This window comes from Podarcis muralis, chromosome 6 (assembly GCF_964188315.1).
Source record: "Podarcis muralis chromosome 6, rPodMur119.hap1.1, whole genome shotgun sequence".
NCBI lineage: Eukaryota > Metazoa > Chordata > Lepidosauria > Squamata > Lacertidae > Podarcis > Podarcis muralis.
In genome coordinates, this window is record NC_135660.1 from 89,668,573 (window position 1) to 89,682,581 (window position 14,009).

A 14,009-nucleotide genomic window follows, 5' to 3' on the forward strand; every position below is an offset into this window, starting at 1 on the left:
GTGAATGCAGGCTGCACAGCTATCACAGAAGCCAGAACAGCAAGAGGCTATCCCAGAAGCCAGATCCCTCTTACTGTTCTGGCTTCTGAGATTCAGAATAATTTTTTTTCTTGTTTTCCTCCTCCAAAAACTAGGTGCGTCTTGTGGTGTGGTGCATCTTATAGTGCGAAAAATATGGTATATAGGGCAATTGAGAGCCATTGGCAATACAAGAGAACTGCCCTCCCCACTTTCCCTGGCGTGTGAACAGAGACTTGGGGGTGGGGGGTTGGAATGTTATCAGGGTAACTGGCAGGTGATAGGAAAGCTACGGCAGTCTCTGCCATGTCTCAATTCTCAGACCCCAGGTGAGTGCCTGGAATACCATGGGCTCTTGCCACTGTTCAGCAGAGAGAGGGGGGTGGCACCCAACTTTTCTAACAATACAGTTATTCATGTGTTTGCTAGCCCTGAGTTTGCTTTCTTAACTGGTCACAAAGAGGCTATGCAAGGTACATGAGGAACGGCTTTTAGTGCCTAAGAACCAGGAAATGAAACCCATCTAACCGTTTTTAACAGCCCACGGTGGAGCAAAGTGCATTTGATAACTGTATACAATAGGCGTAAGGAGAAACAAAACTGTTTTGAGCAAATTCCCCTCTCAATTGGTAGTACCAGTGAACTCTTTGTGTCAGCTGCTTCAGAAAGTCCAATATGGCTTCTGGAGGAGAGAAGAGAAAACTTTGGGTTCTTTATAAACTTCAGAAGTTTATCTGAGCATGCTTACAAAGGTTCAGGTTGCAAAAGGTGGAAGAAGTGCATTTACTAGTGCTACACCATTGCAAGCCTTGGTTATTTCTGTATAAGTAGTCAGAAAACAAGTCTGGGAGGCGAGAGTATAATCTGGCCAAATTCCTCCCTGCAACACCCAAAACCCAGTGATTTACAACCAGGCTAAGCTGAGAGGTCAATCATTTTTTGTGCCGGTCTAACCACTACCAGTCCACCTTAATGGGCTCTTTCATAGTACATCACTTTGGGTGGTATTCAACTAAACCAACCCTAATCAATGAAACGTAAAGGTAAAGGGACCCCTGACCATTAGGTCCAGTCGTGACTGACTCTGGGGTTGCAGCGCTCATCTTGCTTTATTGGCCGAGGGAGCCGGCGTACAGCTTCCGGGTCATGTGGCCAGCAGGACTAAGCCGCTTCTGGTGAACCAGAGCAGCGCATGGAAACGGCGTTTACCTTCCCGCCAGAGTGGTACCTATTTATCTACTTGCACTTTGACGTGCTTTCAAACTGCTAGGTTGGCAGGAGCAATGGGAGCTCACCCCGTCGTGGGGATTTGAACCGCCGACCTTCTGATCAGCAAGTCCTAGGCTCTGTGGTTTAACCCACAGCGCCACCTGCGTCCCCAATGAAACTTAGCCATGTCCATTAATTTAAGTGGGTCTACACTGAGCAAAAGGGACGCGGGTGGCGCTGTGGGTTAAACCTCAGCACCTAGGACTTGCCAATCGCATGGTTGGTGGTTTGAATCCCCGCGGCGGGGTGCGCTCCCGTCGTTCGGTCCCAGCGCCTGCCAACCTAGCAGTTTGAAAGCACCCTCGGGTGCAAGTAGATAAATAGGGACCGCTTACCAGCGGGAAGGTAAACGGCGTTCCATGTGTGCTGCGCTGGCTCGCCAGATGCAGCTTATCACGCTGGCCACGTGACCCGGAAATGTCTGCGGACAGCGCTGGCTCCCGGCCTATAGAGTGAGATGAGCACACAACCCTAGAGTCTGGCAAGACTGGCCCCTAGGGGCAGGGGTACCTTTACCTTTACCTTTTACACTGAGCAAAACCTAACTGAATACCACCCTTTGCTTTTAGAGAAAGGTTGCAGAGCTTTCAAAAAGCCCTGCAGAGAAATGGATAGCTCTGGCTAAGAGACACCCCTTTGTTGACTTTGACCCTCCCGAGCTCAGGAAATTCCCTGTGCTCCTTTCAGCCTCCTGCCTTTGGAAAAAGAGATAAAATATCTGCAAATTCCCAGTGTCGGGTTGGGGAGCCCTATGACTCCCCGTGTTAAGTGGAAATATCTGTGCTACCAGCACAGACAGAAAGTACAGCAGAAAAGAATCAAGAAAGGGGAGACAAGGTTAATAATTAGCAAATCAGGATATGCGTGTATGGGAAGCGTGGAGCAGATATAAAATTCTCAGCTGTACTTCAGCCCAGTCTTCCTACCTCTCTGCCTTCTGTCTCCTCTTTCGGCTTCTATGATTGGTAGTAGCGCCCTGTGTCTGCCTTTGGCCACCCTCTTGCCACGCTGCCACAACCTGAACTCTCACATACGTACTTTCTGTTCTCTGGGACGGCAGCTTGACAGAAGGCACCAGCCAGCAATGATCTGAAAGGGGAACTGGAGAGAGGGCAGGGCCATTTGAACATACCTGGGCTGGTGTTTCGCTGGAGCCGGCCGCGCCTCTAGCCAAAGACAACAGCAGCATGTTCTGAGCTGCCGGTCATCTTAGAGCTGTCTCTCTCTCTCCTATCACTTTCTACTGAGATTCACTTGACTAGGCAGTTGTGTGCTTATTTCCTGGCAAAAGCAGAAGTGGAGCAAAGGAGAGCCGACCACAAGCTCTGTTGGAGCGAAAATGCACGACAAGGGCAGGGGTTGCTTGTCTGGTGGCGCTGGGGGGGGGGGGCAGGGGGGACTTGGCATGTGGGAGTTTGGCGTAGCACCTGGCTAGAGATGCTGCTCTCAGTTGAGAAGCCCTTGCTTCGAAAGTTGCTTCTGCTAAGAACTCATTTACCTAAAACTTTCTGAGCCTCTGCCCACCCACCCATTTCTACAGGTTGATGTTTCGTGTGCACGCCACGGGCAGGGCCGGATTTAGGTTTGATGAGGCCCTAAGCTACTGAAGGTAATGGGGCCCTTTATATGCCCAGCTGTCCTTTGTCAACAACAAATTGTCACAGTTTTCTTGTGTTGAATATATGCTATATGGTAATTTCTGGACCTAATAGGTATCTCAAGCCATTTGCACATGTTGTCATGCAACCAGTCCGTGCAGAATGTAGGCACCCTATACAGTGGTACCTCGGGTTACAGACGCTTCAGGTTACAGACTCCGCAAACCCAGAAATATTACCTCGGGTTAAGAACTTTGCTTCAGGATGAGAACAGAAATCGTGCGGCAGTGGCGCAGCGGCAGCAGGAGGCCCCATTAGCTAAAGTGGTGCTTCAGGTTAAGAACAGTTTCAGGTTAAGAACGGACCTCTGGAACGAATTAAGTTCTTAACCCGAGGTACCACTGTATATAGAAATGAGCAAACCAGTGATATTTTAAGGAGCAGGCTAGCAGGCGGGGCCCATGACTTACACCATAGAAGCCTACACAACACAAAACACTGTTGCTGTATGTACGTTTTATTTTATTTGTTTTTCATCTTATATTTTGGAAAGGTTTTTTTTTTCCCTTTAAATTTTTTGGGGGCCCCCAAGAGAAAATTCAACGCTGGCCACGGGGTATGTGCAATGCTGCGAGTTAAGGTGAGCATGCCATGCGGCATGCACGCACAGCTGCTGCAGTTTTTGTGGGGGGCTGCCCGTTCTTTTTTATATACAGTGGAACCTCGTGTTACGTACCGTCCTCCTTGCGAATGCTTCAGGTTACAAGCTCCGCTAACCCAGAAGTAGATGCTCCCGGTTGCGAACTTTGCCTCGGGATGCGAGCGGAAGTTGCGCAGCAGGAGGAGCCATTAGCGAAAGCGCGCCTCATCTTAAACACAGTTTTGGCTTAAGAACAGACTTCAAGAATGGATTAAGTTCATAACCGGAGGTAGCACTATATAAATGTTTAATAAAATTTTCTGTTATACAATTTAAAACACTCATTTTAACATCCTTAAAATATCAATGACTTCTGTTATGTACTGAGTTGAATAGGATCCAAAATGCAGCAGTCTGGTTGGTCCTAGAACAATAGGATTCAGAATGCAGCATTCTGATTGGTCCTAGAACAATGCAGCAGTCTGATTGGTCCGCAGGAGCCACCCAATCCAGCTCCAGGTGGAAGTGAATCCGCAACCTGATTGGCCTACAGGAGAATCCCGGAATTAGCCAATCATGTGCAGCCCATTGTGTAAATAATGTATATAAAGCAGATATTGTGGGGGAACTTCCATTCCTCCTCACCACTATGAGCTGAATAAAGAGCATGAAATCCACTCTCGACTCCGAGTATATTTCAACTTCCCTTCTTCTCCTTCCATGGTTCATTTTACATATCATAGATTCCTGCATATCTTACAAAAACTAAACGATCCAATATTCCATTAATACATCCATCAAACCTTATTTGCACTGCTGAATTTATCTTAATGCTGCCAACGTTTTCAGGTGTACACAATTTCCCCATATACATTCAATAAACATTTCCCAATCTTCTCTAAACATATGTTCTTCTTGAAGGCACCTATGCATCTGGGCAGGCCTCATTTTGTCAACATCTTTTTTAAAATGTGGCTCCGAGAACTGGATGCAATATTCTAGATGCAGCCAGAGTAGTCTGGAATATGGTGGAACCATTACTCCTCATGATCTAGACACTATTCTTCTGCTGATGCAGCCTTAAGATTGTGCTTGCATTTCATTTCATTTTGGCAGCCACTGCTGGCTTATTTATTAACGTTGCAACGCCCCTGAGATCTGCAGATCTAGGGCAGTATACAAATTTAATCAATAAAATAATAAACAAACAATCATTTCTAGGGTTTAGGGGGCAAGCCCACCAGGTCCAATGAGCCCCAGCTGCCACTGCTCTCAAGTAACATGATTCTAAGCAATATTAAGCCTTATATCTAAGCTTTCCACGTTGGTAACACGCTTTTTAGATACGCATCATTTCACAACACATTCATTCAGTTTTACTAGCAAACCAGAGGTTAAACTGGTCCCTTTCCAGCCCCAGGAGGAGCACAGGGAGCCTTCGTGCAACACACCTAAACATTGCAGTCGACACACCAACATGTCGCGACACACAGTTTGGAAAGCTATGCCTTGGGTTTTAGTACTGTTGTAAAGAAAAATTTCCCTTTCCCCTTATGGGGTATCCAAGAGCCCATATAGAGTCCTTACATAGGTTCCCTATTGGTAGGAGAGAATAACAGAGGCCAACCAGAGATTATTGAGAAGCAAAGCAGCTAGTAAGCTTGATCTTTATTGATCTGTTGCAACAGGGTGCTCCCCTCACCTGCAGGAGAGAAGGAGGAACCCAGAAAAATGGCGTGCAAGGCCTTATAAAGACTTTTGAAATTGCCACCCTGTAGATCAAGACCACCCCCAGAAACATCATACATACATCACAGAAGGGGTGTAACCTAAGACCACCCCTCAGATACATCACACAAAAGGCGGTCTAAAACAGAAATTTGAATATTGTTTTTCTCCTGTTGTTGTTTATCTCCTGTCTGGCAGGTTACTTGATTGGATTGCCTGGGGAGCCTGGCCATTCTTTTGTAGTGATAAATACTTAGTTCCTGGGCCAGGTCACAGGCTCACACCCTGTTCAAACACAGACATACCCTTAAGACAGGATTTGTGAAGGAAAAGACAATGGGGAGGCTTTTCCATTTTGACCTTGCAGAGAAAACATTTGCTCAGTTTAGGAATCAAAATGGCTTCAGGTCAGTCTTCCTGTGCTGATCTATGTACGTGCGGTTATGAACATTACTATATATCTAAGACCATAAAATTCCTATCACAGTACTGTTAAGTTGTGGGCGAACATATCAGACGACACAGCGATTCTTCCAAAGCAGCTCTTTATTTGTAAGCTGGAAGAGAACTGAACTGAGGAGCTCAGTCAGCCTGCTTATATAGAGCTCCACTAGAATGTAAACGGCGACGCGGGTGGCGCTGTGGGTAAAAGCCTCAGCGTCTAGGGCTTGCCGATCGAAAGGTCGGTGGTTCGAATCCCTGCGGCGGGGTGTGCTCCCGTTGCTCAGTCCCAGCGCCTGCCAACCTAGCAGTTCAAAAGCACCCCCGGGTGCAAGTAGATAAATAGGGACCGCTTACCAGCGGGAAGGTAAACGGTGTTCCGTGTGCTGCACTGGCTCGCCAGATGCAGCTTTGTCACGCTGGCCACGTGACCCGGAAGTGTCTCCGGACAGCGCTGGCCCTCGGCCTCTTGAGTGAGATGGGCGCATAACCCTAGAGTCTGTCAAGACTGGCCCGTACGGGCAGGGGTACCTTTACCTTTAGAATGCAACAGTAACCATTTTCTGTAACTATCCAATCACTGAACGTCACTTTCGATCCTTCATTTGCATAACTATCTACAGTATCCCCCTGCTGGCCCAGGGTGAGAACTTCAGTACATAACAAGTACCAAAATCATTTCACACATACTCATTTGCTGTGGCCCAGGCAAAGCCCTGGCTTGATGAACCAGCAGTGTCTTCACCATTCATGCAGCCCTATAACAACAGATGTCCCCTTGCTGTTGCCCCAGTATGAATGGGTGGACTTAGCGCTTGCTATTTTAAGAATGTGAGGTCATAGAAACTCAATCTTGTTTCACTTGTTCTCATTGATGCAAAAGGTAGGCTTGGGGCTATGAAGATTGCCACCTGGAAAGCAGACCCTGGTTCATTTATCTTGCCTGGCAAAAGTCTGTTCGGTCTTTTTCTCCCAGTGCAACTGGGAGGAACTGGTATGCTCCAGCACCGCCCCCCCAAAGGCTAGCTGGAGTGGTGAGGGGTGGGAGGGAGCCCAAGCTCTCTGAGACGACTTTTGGGTGTGTATATCAAACGAAACTAAAATATTGGTTGCTCCGTTCTGTTAAAGTGGAATCATGCAAATATGCCTACGTCTGGAGGCGGGAGGCTGTGGGAGCATGTGTACTCACTGAAGCATTATGTGCAGGGGTAAAGACTGGTGTGGAGGCTATCTGCAGTTCTAAGGATTTTCCCCTCTGCAATCTGGTGAATATTTTACCTATGAATAGCCGGAGCAATGAAGAGTCAAGGGGTTAGAGCGACACACAACCTGCCCTCGTGTTCTTCAGTTGTTGATAGACTCCAACTCCCATCAGCAATGACCGTTGGCCACATTTGCTGGGGCTGATGGCAGACAGAGTCCTACAAGATCAGGAGTTAAATAACCTTCCTAACAGAAGCCCATGGGAACACTTTCTGAGACAATGAGAGCAAATTCAAACCCCTCCGAGATAAGAAAACATCAAATGTGATCAATTGTGCTTTTAAGTCACAAGGATTTGGCCCCCTGGCCCTGAATGGGGTAACTGTGCCCCTGAAGGACCAGGTGCGCAGCCTGGGAGTCATTCTGGACTCACAGCTGTCCATGGAGGCACAGGTCAATTCTGTGTCCAGGGCAGCTGTCTACCAACTCCACCTGGTACGCAGGCTGAGACCCTACCTGCCCGCAGACTGTCTCGCCAGAGTGGTGCATGCTCTAGTTATCTCCCGCTTGGACTACTGCAATGCACTCAATGTGGGTGACCCACCTTTGAAGGTGACCCAGAAACTACAACTAATCCATAATGCAGCAGCTAGACTGGTGGCTGGGATGGCTGCTGGGACCATATAACTCCAGTCTTGAAAGACCTACACTGGCTCCCAGTACGTTTCTGAGCACAATTCAGAGTGTTGGTGCTGACTTTTAAAGCCCTAAATGGCCCCCATCATTCAGCCCGGACACTGAAGTCCAGCTCTGAGGGCCTTCTGGCGGTTCCCTCCCTGTGAGAAGTGAGGTTACAGGGAACCAGGCAGAGGGCCTTCTCGGTAGTGGTGCCCGTCCTGTGGAACGCCCTCCCACCAGATGTCAAAGAAATAAACAACTACCTGACGTTTAGAAGACATCTGAAGGCAGCCCTGTTTAAGGATGTTTTTAATGACTGGTGTTTTATTGTGTTTTTAATATTCTGTTGGAAGTCTCCCAGGAGTTATTATTGTTATGGAGTAATCACCAGAACAAGGAGCATGACATCCTAGCAACTTTGCCGCACTGGTTGGGGGACTTGGTCCAAACAATTTTAATCTCTTGTTGGAAGCCACCCAGAGTGGTTGGGGAAACCCAGCCAGATGGGCAGGGTATAAGTAAATTTTTATTTTATTTTATTTTATTTTTTATTTAATTTTATTTTCATTAGGTTATTATTAGCACCTGTGCGGGAGAACCGCCTACACCGCCCTAAATCCAGCACTGTGTTTAGAAAGGAGTGAAAGGTTATGAATAACTTTTGCCACTCAAAAAAAGAAAGAGGAATCTGTCTCCAGCTTTAAAGAGCATTCATTCATCTTTTCTGAGGCAATAATGACATCATGTGGCCACATGGATTCATTACAAATAAGCTTTTTCTGAAAATTCAGGAGGAGCAAGCGAAGTACCCTCAGACTCAGGTGTCCATGCAGAAAAAGGCCAAGGGGCACCCGATAATCCTGAGAACAAATGAGAGTCACTTTCTCTATTGCACTTTTACTCTGCTTTTGGCCTAGTCCTCTTTCAAAAGGCTCAAAGCAAGTTGAATGCCCCTCCTTCTTGCATTGTATCCAGTCCAATTTAGGATGACTTTGAGTAGGAAACCCCTTTGTCATGTAGGGCAAGTAGTTTGATCTCGGAATCTGTCAGTAAAGCTTGTCGTTGAAGTGGATCCAAACATAGTGATCTGCTCATTGCTGGAGACCAATTGGCTGTTAAGGACAACGCTATAGGACCTGCCCTGTGGAACGCCCTCCCACCAGATGTCAAAGAGAAAAATAACTACAGTGGTACCTCGCAAGACGAATGCCTCGCAAGACAAAAAACTCGCAAGACGAAAGGGTTTTTTGTTTTTTGAGTTGCTTCGCAAGACGATTTTCCCTATGGGCTTGCTTCGCAAGACGGAAACGTCTTGCAAGTTTGTTTCCTTTGTCTTAAAACCGTTAATACAGTTGCGACTTGACTTCGAGGAGCAACTCATAGCACGCGGTGTGGTAACCTTTTTTGAGGTTTTTGAAGACTTTGGTGATTTTTGAAGCTTTTCCAAAACTTTCCCGAAACCGTGCTTTGCAAGACGAAAAAAATCGCAAGACGAAAAAACTCGCGGAACGAATTAATTTTGTCTTGCAAGGCACCACTGTACCAAACTTTGAGAAGACATCTGACGGCAGCCCTGTTTAGGGAAGCTTTTAATGTTTAATAGGTTATTGTGTTTAGTGTTTTGTTGGAAGCTGCCCAGAGTGGCCGGGGAAACCCAGCCAGATGGGCAGGGTATAAATAATATATTATTATTATTATTATTATTATTATTATTATTATTATTATTATTATTATTACTATTATTATTATTATTACTATTATTATCCTGTGTGCATTTAAAGCCGTATCTCTCAAATTCTGCTTTCCAAAACAACGAGCAAACCAAAACACAGCTATTCTTCAAAACTTGCACTTATGCAAGTTTCGCAATGCGGTGCTCAAACCTGAGGATGTCTATAAGAATGAATATACATGGCGACGGCCACTGCAAGAAGCCTCCTGGCCCAAAGATGGAAAGCACAAGATATACCAACCATCCAGGAGTGGCAGGTGAAGATGACAGAATTTGCAGAACTTGCCAAAATGTCAGGGAGGATCCGGGACCAGGCTATGGTAGCCATCAACTTTGTGGCCTTTGCCTTCTTTCTAGAGAGCCTCCTCCTTTCTATGCATGGGAAGGCAACAGGGTTAAGTATAGTACAGTGGACCCTCCGGATACACCCAAAAAGTACATAAATAGAAGCATGTTTCTGTGCAAAGCCAGAAGTATACATTTCCGGGTTTGCCGTGGCCGTAACCTGAAGATTCCTTATCCAGAGGGATATGTAAGTAGAGGTACGACTGTAAATTAATTCACTGAAATTGTATGTTTAAATTTTATTGATCCATAATTGATTTCTAGAGAGTTCTCTAGTAGTTCTCATGTGCTTGGCTAACATTGGTCAGATGGTGTCAGGGACTGGGCAGATGTAGAGGAGTGGTGGAGACCACCTCCCCAGGGGTCTTCCAGAGAGGAGGAAGGGGCAGAGAGTATAGACCTCCAGGAGGGGTTTGGCAGAGGGCACACTCCAGAGGACAATGAGGGCAAAAGCTGGGAGATAATGGGAGATGAGGTGGAGGACTTTGATAGCATTCAACAGGCAGAGCCTAAGCAGAAGTTGAAAGAGACACTGTCACTTGAGAGCCTCCCAGAACCTGTACCTTCCCCCCAAACCAGGTGTTCGTTGAGGATAGCAGAGAAGAAAGCTCAAAGTCAAGTGGTCCTGACCAGCTGCCATCAGAAGTAGGAGGAGTCTGATGAATAGGGAAGTAACAGAGAAGAGGGTGGAGCTTCACAGAGCAACGTTAGTTACTGAACGGTGCTTCATGGAGGTGTCTTGATAAAAACAGAATGGAAAAGCTCGCTGTGTCCCTGCCTCTCTGCTTTTCTGGGCAATTGACCAGATGTTGCCAACAGCACCCTCACACATGGTTTATCTAGTTTAGGTTATCTAGTTTAGGAGAGACTCCATTTCATGTGAAGCAAGATGACTGTGTTTTAAGATCCACTGTGAATACTGCTAAGTTGAATGGAGTGCTGGAGTGCTTCTTCTCTGCTTGAAAGAGGACCACACTGCAGGAGAAGGTAAAAGTGGACATCTCTCATAGGAGCTACAGAAGGCTGAGTGCTGAGCTCTGGAAAGACAGGGAAATACAGCTGCTTGGAAGTTAGAAGAAGAGACTTTAGGCCCATGCTTGAATAAGCATGTGACTGTAAATATTACGTTTTAATTAGTAATCTGTAACTCTAAGTTTCCACAAGTAAAGTTTTCAAATGTTAAAGTCTGGACTCTTCGTGACCCCATGGACCAGAGCACGCCAGGCACTCCACTGCCTCCCGCAGTTTGGTCAAAGTCATGCTGGTAACTTTGAGAACACTGTCCAACCATCTCATCCTTTGTCGTCCCCTTCTCCTTGTGCCCTCCATCTTTCCCAACATCAGGGTCTTTTCCGGGGAGTCTTCTCTTCACATGAGGTGGCCAAAGTATTGGAGCCTCAGCTTCAGGATCTGTCCTTCCAGTGAGCACTCAGGGCTGACTTCCTTCAGAATGGATAGGTTTGATCTTCTTGCAGTCCATGGGACTCTCAAGAGTCTCCTCCAGCACCATAATTCAAAAGCATCAATTGTTCGGTGATCAGCCTTCTTGATGGTCCAGCTCTCACTTCCATACATCACTGCTGGGAAAGCCATAGCTTTAACTATGTGGACCTTTGTTGGCAAGGTGATGTCTCTGCTTTTTAAGATGCTGTCTAGGTTTGTCATTGCTTTTCTCCCAAGAAGCAGGCGTCTTTTAATTTCGCGGCTGCTGTCACCATCTGCAGTGATCATGGCGCCCAAGAAAGTAAAATCTCTCACTGCCTCCATTTCTTCCCCTTCTATTTGCCAGGAGGTGATGGGCCCAGTGGCCATGATCTTCATTTTTTTGATGTTGAGCTTCAGACCATATTTTGCACTCTCCTCTTTCACCCTCATTAAAAGGTCCTTTAATTCCTCCTCACTTTCTGCCATCAAGGTTGTGTCATCTGCATATCTGAGGGTATCTGTCATATATATATGATTTGAGCTTCTTAGCTGTGATTTTGCTACCCTTACTTCAACAAACAGTCCCACGCCCATATGTACAGTATATGATCATTATTATAATAGCTGCTTATTTCTGCCTCCATGCACAGCTTACCTAGGTCTACACTGCCTTGCTGCGCATTATTTTTCCAGGCTTGGAGAAATCTGTTTCTGATGCTTGCCAAATTATAGACTGTGTGTTTGGTAGAAGCCAGGAAGAAGGTGGGGCTGGAGCATTCAAGTCCTTGCCCAGCCAATTAGACGAAGGACAGAGCCAGAGGAGGCCAGGCCTTTTGTATCTGTTCTCCGCGTGATTTATTGGCACTAATTACCAAGGCACTTAATGGCTGGTTCTGGATGGGAATTAATTCTGGCCTGGTGGATAAATAATGCACGATGGTTTATTTAGCTAAATGCAAGGCAGCAGAGAAGAGGCTGGTGCAGGCAGGAGCTTGCTGCAGACAAACAGGACAAGAGATGCTGCGATGAGGGGATTCATCTGAGTACCAGTAAGATGGGGAAGAGGAGGGCAGGATGATGAAGACGAGGAGTAAATTGTACTTGCAATCAGGAGGGCTATGTTGAGTCCCAAGATAAAACAAGCCAGGAAAGGTGAGTAGGGCACGGATCTAACATTATCTCCGAAGGTAGACCATAACAACCTTGTTTTCAAGTGTCGTGAGATCAAAACAGGAAACTTTTCTGGCTCCTCGTATCGCCAATACAAATTGTGATATTGAACGCTATCAAGGCTGCCACGGCATAATTATCGCGCTGCTCCAAAATTGCTTCTTGAGTTCTGAGAGGCAGGTAGGGGTGTATTCATCCGAGGTAGAGATGTATCTTGTTTTGCTGGTGCTTTAGAGAAGGAAACTCGTGTGTGTGTGTGTGTGTGTGTGTGTGTGTGTGTGTTGCACTGGAGAAGAGGATCTTGTCCATTTTCAAGTGCAAGGCTTGCATTCTGGAACTAGGAGCAAGTGGGGTTTGCCTTGCCGCATTGTAACTTTTATCTGCTCAGTTGTGCCTGTAAAGTTCCCTAGTAACATGTACTGTGTTCTCTTTTCAACGTAATGCCATTTAAAGTCTGGGCGGACATGTTGCAAAAATGTGTGTAGAAATGAATGGATCGTGTCCCTTGTATGCTGAAAAACTGACGGTGAACAAGCGCCACAAAACTGCAAATAGTGGTCTGGGCTCCCAATGTCTTTTGATTTCTCTCAAAGAGCTGTGAGGGGAGGGGAAACTTAGCTCAGGACCAAGGCGTGGACCCTCGCATCTCAATATCCCAGCATGGCCTATGGCCAGGGATGATGGGAATTGTAGTTCGTCAACATTTGGACACCCACCCCTGCTATATCCCTTATGAAACATTCATTGTGATCTATTTAAACTAAACAAAACACAGGAAATAAAGCCAGCCTGCTCTGGAAGAAGCCCTTGACAGAAGAGAAACCTAGATTTGCCAGCTACGTGAGTACAGGAATTCGGTCGGCTTGTTACCACAGAGCTCTTAGCTCTCCACATCTTGATGAAACAGGCAGATTTAGAGGCTCCATTAGCGAAAGATATTGCCAGGGGGATACATTCTGCAGCCTTGGACTGTTGCTGATGCAGTTCTGCACTCGGCATTGATTCTGCAGTTCGTGCCTGAGTTATTTGTGCCATTTCCAGGCCGGCATTAATCCATGCTGAGCCTCTTTTCACCTGTCAAAATAAGGTAGAACAGGCAGTTTTCCATAGCCTGAGCAATGGAAAGTCAATCTGTGCAGAAAGAAATGTAGGGTAACCTCCCCACATGCCTTCCTAACTTGGCTTGGGCTATTTAGTCATTCTGTAAACTTATAGTCTACCCCTCAACATAAACTTCAGTTCACTTTTAATTTAGAAACGTGCTGCTGATACTATCATAGCTTGACAGATGTGGGTGCTTTTCCTAGGGTGTTCTATGGCGTTGTCAACTCTGTCATTTTCAGTACAGTGGTACCTTTTTTTAAAAAAATGATATTTATTACTTTTCCAACAATTTAAACACAACACAACAAGCAAAAAAAGAGAAGGGGAAAAAAAGAACAATACAATACAAAAACACTAAATAACACTGACACATTAAACTAACATAACCAAACAAAAACAGTTTAAAACACATTCCGTATCTTATCTTTCATTCACTTAATTCCATGACCTCCTCACACCTCCCTTTTTGTATTCCACTTCTATTAGTTGTTTCAGCAATTCCTTTCCATCTTCCTCTGTTTTCTATCCTATAATTATCTTAACACATTCTAACCTTATTTTTCCTTTAATACTCTATTAATCTATTTATACTTATTTCCTTATAACATTTCTACTGAAGCCATCTCACTTCCAGTACAGTGGTACCTTGGGTTACAGA